The 6813-nt window shown below is 33.8% G+C and overlaps 1 protein-coding gene across 2 annotated transcripts in view; it reads right to left on the bottom strand.

Annotated features, from left to right (window-relative positions):
• The window catches only part of LOC106466870 (kelch-like protein diablo), a 51075-nt gene that overhangs the window by 21027 nt on the left and 23235 nt on the right, over positions 1 to 6813 (bottom strand). The gene's annotated exons all lie outside the window — the stretch shown is intronic.

A 6813-nucleotide genomic window follows, 5' to 3' on the forward strand; every position in this document is an offset into this window, starting at 1 on the left:
CAAAAAACATGTTGATGGCCTCTTTAACACCTTCCACATTTGCATATGTTTTCCCATTAAGATGGTGTTGCAGCGAAACGAAAAAGATGGTAATATGATGATGCCATATCTGGAGAATACGGTATGGTGGGTTGGGGAGAACTTCCCAACCAAACTCTATAATCTTGTGTTGCATCAAAGGTGCATTGTCTAGCAGAAGAAGAACACCTTTCCATTGACGAGGAAGGGCGTTTCTGATGAAGGACTTGATTTAAATGTTCCAGTTGCTGACTATTCATTTCTATATTAACAGTTTGCTGTGGATTCAGGAGTACAAAATGAATTACTCCTTTGATGTCCCACCAAATGCAAAGCATCACTTTCTGTGGATGGAGTCCAGGTTTCTGTCTAGGACTGAGCCATTGTTTTGAGCATTTAATATTCACATAGAGAATCCATTTTTCATCACCATTGACAGTTCTGTCCAAAAATGGTTCACGCGTATTACGTGCCAGAAGAAACGAAGCAACATTCACATGTTGGAAACGATGATCATTGGAGAGTTCGTGAGGCACCCAAACATCTTCTTTATGGAGTTTTTCCATATTCCTTTGATGTTTACATATTGTTTCATATAAGTGAAAAGTGGACAAATCTGAGAAAACTCAACTGGGGTTTGGGGACTGCCAAACATACCCCACCACCACCAAATTTTCTCCTTGAATCTGCATCAATCTTGTTATTGAAAGTAGCTTTACTAGTTCTTCAAAATGATGATAACATACAGCAAAGCCAATGCATTCTATGAAAAACATCAAGCACACAACTGCAGGAAAAAAACACATATGAAAAATACATGTAAAATTTTTTTCCCAGTCATTTACTAATCTTTCCTGTGGATAACAACAGACACTCAGATGTTACACAAAAATAAACTGCTGATGAATATTTAGTAATAGAATCATCTCACTTTTAACTTGAGACATCAGTTACAAATGAATTTAGTGGTTTGGTATAACAAACCAAGGTGAATGCAAAATGTGTTTAAATAATGTTATACCATGTTTTAAAGCTGCCAGTTTAGAGTTTTATTATCCAGTTACTGGTTATTATGAATATAAAATGTTCAGATGGATATGTAAGGTCAAACAGGAAGTGAATGAATACCATAGACTTTTTGTTTGCAGCCTATAAAAGTGTTGCTTAACAATAAGAATGAAGTATCTAAAAAAAAAAGTTTAATGAAAAAACATTTAATTTCTAATAAATCTTGTGGATTTTTAATTGCTGAAATGCACTATGCAATGAAATTTCAGCAATTTACAAATAGTGAAAAAAATATGCAAGTTTAATATGAATAAGTTTACCCCATGACACAATATATACCAAGTAATATATATATATCATTACAACACTATTAAGCTGATGAATACAGCCACTATTCAGAAACACTGCCAATGATGTGGGTATTCCACCCACTAGACATGTAGGGCCTTGATTTTTCTTTCATTATCACTCATTACCTAAATATCTTTGTAGCAAGACAACTGACTGAACATGTCATAAAGGTTCCTGTTTCTGGAACATATGTTTAAATTCACAGGGACTGTATGGCCAATACTATAAGCACTGTTATCACATCTAGTACAGAGAGGGATCCATGCTCGGGTCAAGTGTAATAAATGTAAAACTGACCTCTATGTTGATTGTGATCAAGCCATAAGAGACAAAAACAGAGGTGTGACTGCAAATAGATACTCAGCATGTGTTCTATCAATAATGTTCAATCAATTAAATTTTTTACAAATTTTCCTTAAGTATATATGGCTATCTGTGAAGTTCACAATGATTACACTAGACAACAAAAAATTGGCTACTAGAGAAACCTCAACCAATTCAGAGTAATCTGATGGTGCTGATTTCAAAAATGTTATCAGAATTTGTCTATCACCTCTAGATTTTGAGTTATTGTAATATTTCAATATTTTATAAGCATTATGTGAAATACCATGCAATCATCTCAGTACAATAGATTTATGTTGTGAAATTAAGTTTACTTTGACAGTTTAACTCTCTCACTAACGGGCTTGATCCCAAGGACTGACCTCGTAACCATTTTGTGCTTGTTATAGTTATAGCTTTTAAAACAGTATGTAGATCTTCACAAAATTTTGCAGACTATCAAGAAACATTACAAGGCTTTTGTACACAAAATATCTGATTTTTTATTAAGTTTAAGATTTTTGAAGTAATGATTTGAATTTTTTCTTTTCGACTGTTGACTATCCAACAATGCAAAGAAATTTTGATTGTAAGATTAAAAATACTTTTATACATCAAAAAATTGTCAAATTTCACATTTGAAATATCTACAACCTCCAAATAATTATCAAACGTTTTTCTTTTTAATTTATATTTTATCTGTTATTTTCACTATTGTATCTTTGTATGGGATTTGGTTGATTTGACCAACCTCGTATTCAGCATAACAATCAGGAAATAGATGTAATTTATGTTTTCATTCTAGGATGATTACAAATAATACCATGAAACCACAAATGTTTAGTCTAAATAGCTTAAATCTCCTAACGTTATACATCTATATATATTTATTATTTTTATTCTATTGAATTTTCAGGTGTGTCTGACAAACATTACAGAAGTTGCAAAGACGTAATGCATGTGCACTCATGCTACCATATCCAATAGTATAAAACTGGCCTTTACAAAGTGACCTGTCTTGGCTTTCTTCAAGTGGACCAGTATTTTGTAAAATACAGTCACATTTCAGTTATAATACATTACATACGTATATGTATTATTACTTTTTACAAATAAGTTCTCAAATTTCAGTTATTTTTCTTAAAACATAGAACAGTAAATAAAATAAATACAGAAAACAGTGATTTCTACTACTTACGATTGCAAAGAAGTTTGTACTCGCTTGCCATACCTTGCATGCAAAGCCTTGCCAAATTTTGCAAGTTGAGTATGTAAAACAATTTTTTTTAGGTTTTACATATGCATTTTGAAATAACAAAAAATTATAAATTACTCTTCCAATATCACAGAATTCTGCTGTAATTTATCAGGCTTACTAACAAAAACTGTATTTGGGACTAAAAAAATAGTTTTTCAAATATTTCCACTTACCCTTTCCTTCCAAGTTTGGAGACAAAATATATAATCTTGGAAAACTCCCACCTTCAAGAGGCTGAGAAAATCCCGTAGAGAAAATTCTGAGCTTTTGACTCATTATAAACACATGATAGAGTGACGCAGATGTATGTTAACAAGTATTTAAAAAAAAATGGAAGAGGTGGGTGGGGCCACAGTGTTTGATTAGCTAAATATAGTGATATCTCAGCATATAGAAATAATAAAAGGGTTCTTATTTTATATTCTAGCTTGTCAATATTGGTCTTTCTACTTGGACATCACAAATATCTAATTTGTATTCAAGAAAAACACTGGCTCCACATGTGTGTTGTACAGTATCTGATGGCGTTGGTCCATTATTCCACCTATCTTGCAAATATCTCCTGTTGCCTCAGCAGAAAAACACCCCCAAACCATCACACTGCCTCCCCCATGCTTCATGGTGGGTGCTATGCTTTGAGGTAAAATTATCTTTCACCTTTCTTCTGCTGGACATGCAACCTATGCTTTGAACCAAATATTTCAAACTTGGACTCATTTGTCTATAACACCCTTTTCCAATCATCAACAGTCCAGTTTTTGTACTTTTTAGTAAATTTCAGTCTCTTGATAATAGTTTGAGATCAAAGTAAAGGTCTTTTTAACTGCTACACAACCAAATATTCCATTCTCATTGAGTCTTCTTGATACTATAGATCTGGACACTTTTCTGTCATTTGGTACATGGTCATTTATCTCATGCTTGAGATCAGTGGCAGCCTTCCTTTTGTCCCAAACTCTGCATAAACAAAGATACTTTACATCAGTATCACTGAGTTTAGGTGTTCTGCCTCTTCCTTTCCTATTTTAAAATTTAGCTGTCTCAGTCTCACGATCTAGGGTGTACTTGATAGTGTTTAGGAAGCATTTCAAGTCTGCAGCAATTTGTTGGAGAGTCCAACCACATCACGTTTAGTTTTTAATGCGAACTCTATATGCTTTTTGGGCCATGGCATGACAATAAAACTTAATAAATAGTGTTAAACACTGTTTTTACAAAGGTTTATTTGTGAAGTGCTTTTAAATTGATTCCTTCCAGCATATACCAGTACCATATGCTAGCTCCTTTCTGTATAGTTAAGACACTGCATGGAGTACCATGACAGTTATTTCAGACCCTAAATTTGATTAGTATGTTCATTCAAGCAGAACCCTTATGACATGCCCTTGGTACAAGTAAATGGGAATTCTAAAAAATGATAAGTATCCTCACCCTGGCTCATTCAATTGTCAACAGGGATCAGTGAAACGTGTGATCATGAAAAGTGTTGAAATTTACATTTTGTAATGGCATGAAAGAATTAGCCCAATAAAATGGAAAGAATGATAAAATATTCTCTTGTCCTAACACTTTTGCACAGTACAGTAAGTCTAAAAATGTGATGACATGCCCTTTGACCCTGACCAGAGGAAAACTCATTATAGCAATAGGGTTAACGGGTAAAAGATATATTTTTGATAACTTCAAACATTGACTGTATTGCATTGGTGTAAAATTCTAAATATATTGTTCATGGATATGCCCTTTGTTCTTGATATAATTGTAGTAAATTGCACCACTTTTGCTTCATTCTCACACTCACCTGCTCCACCCAAGAATCATGAAACCCTAATGTGCTCAGTTTGCTATAACATTCAAGAAGTCCCTCAACTGAGCATAAAAGGGGTGGAGTCAGATGCCACTCTCTCTCTCAGTTGGTCGCTTCGCCTTGCTCTGCACACAGCTGAAGCAAAGTCCGATCTTCTTCTTCACATTACCCGCGATGTAATCAAATTCTGTAAAATTTTATTTTTTAAATCTTTTAAACTCTAGTTCGGTAAACATTTGAAATGATGACTGCTTCCATTTCAAATAAAGTCTAAAATTACAAAAATCGCCCAAACCGTTTCTGCTACATTTGTGGAAAATATATTAGTTTCATGAAGGAAAACATCAAATACAGCACTTACTACCACAATTTTGGGTATAAAATCTGTGACCAAGAAAAACACTGGCTCCACATGTGTGTTGTACAGTTTGCACATCTGTCTTGTCACAGTGGCTGAATGAGAAGAGAGCAAGTATGTCATTTGCAGTTCCCATGATATGGCACGAACCCAATTATCATCTAATTAATTGTTATTTTTACATAATTAATATTACTTGATATTCTGGCAAAACTAGAAAATATGTTAAATATCCAGATACTGCATCTGCAATGAAACCAATACTTCATGGAAACGGTCTTCCAGTGCCACATCCACCAGCAAAATGGGAAACAGAAGAGTTATCCTGTGAAGAAGACAATTAATCATCTTCATCTAGAAATTCTATTCCTGTTGCACGTCAACATAAGCTGCCCCATTTGATCACAGAAGAAGAGCTAAATGATATTATTTGTGACCTGTCTCTATCAAAGCAGCATGAGAAACTTCTTGGCTCTCATTTACAGCAATGGAACTTATTAGCTCCAGGAACAAGAATTTCAATTCACCAAAGTTGCCATCAAAGTCTTGCTTTCCACTACAACATGCAAGATACTTTGTGTTTCTTTACAATGGTTGACACACTAATAAAAGAATTAGATACTGAACATCATCCTCAAGAATGGAGATTTTAATCGATACATTTAAAGTTAATCTGAAAGCTGTACTTTCACACAATGGGAACACTAAGCTATCAATTCGTGTTGCTAATGCTGTGAACATGATAGAAACTTACCAAAGCATGCAGATTATACTTGAGGCCATCAAATATGATTACCACAGGAGGAACATAAATGGTGATCTAAAAGTTATTGTAGAGTGGGTATATCAAACATTGTTGCTTTTTGTTTCTCTGGGACAGCAGAGATGATACAAATCATTTCAAAAAAGAAAGAAAAAGGAAGGAATGGCCAGTGAAAGAGAATTATATACCTGGGAAATAAGATATTGAATATCAACCTTCAGTGAATCCTCAAAAATGTGTTTCTGCCCTCACTCACTTCATATTAAACTGGGACTCATGAAGAATTTTATAAAAGGAATGAACAAAGATGGTAATGGTTTCAGATATCAGTCTGACAAGTTTCCAAAAATCATTAAAATAGAGGTATCTTTGTTAGGCTACAGATTTGGGAAGTGTTGATGGATGATGATTTTGAAACAGTATTCAATCAGAAAGAACTTGCTGCCTGGAAATCATTCAAACTGATTGTCAAAACTTTCTTAGGAAATCACGTAGATGAAAACTATGCTGTGATGACTGATGATATGATTTAGAACTACAAGAAAATGGGGTCTAGGATATCAATAAAGATGCACTTCTTACACTGCCATTTAGACTTCTTTCCAAATGATCTAAGTGCAGTAAGTGATGAGCATGGTGAGCACTTCCACCAAGATATTTCTACAATGGAACTGCAATATCAAGGACAATGGAATCCTGTGATGATGGGAGATCACTGTTAGTTTTTACAGAAGGAAACTAAGAACATACACAAAAGGTGCAACAAGTAAAGCAGATATTTTGTAACAAAAAATAATACCACGAAGAATGTTTTGAACATAGTCTGAATGTATTTTCAGTATATAATGTTATTGTACTCACTGACTAATTTTAACTGGTATTGCTATTCTGTTATTGTTTTTAGAACTATTTTTAAATGACTAATT

This window comes from Limulus polyphemus, unplaced genomic scaffold (assembly GCF_000517525.1).
Source record: "Limulus polyphemus unplaced genomic scaffold, Limulus_polyphemus-2.1.2 Scaffold2406, whole genome shotgun sequence".
Lineage (NCBI taxonomy): Eukaryota > Metazoa > Arthropoda > Merostomata > Xiphosura > Limulidae > Limulus > Limulus polyphemus.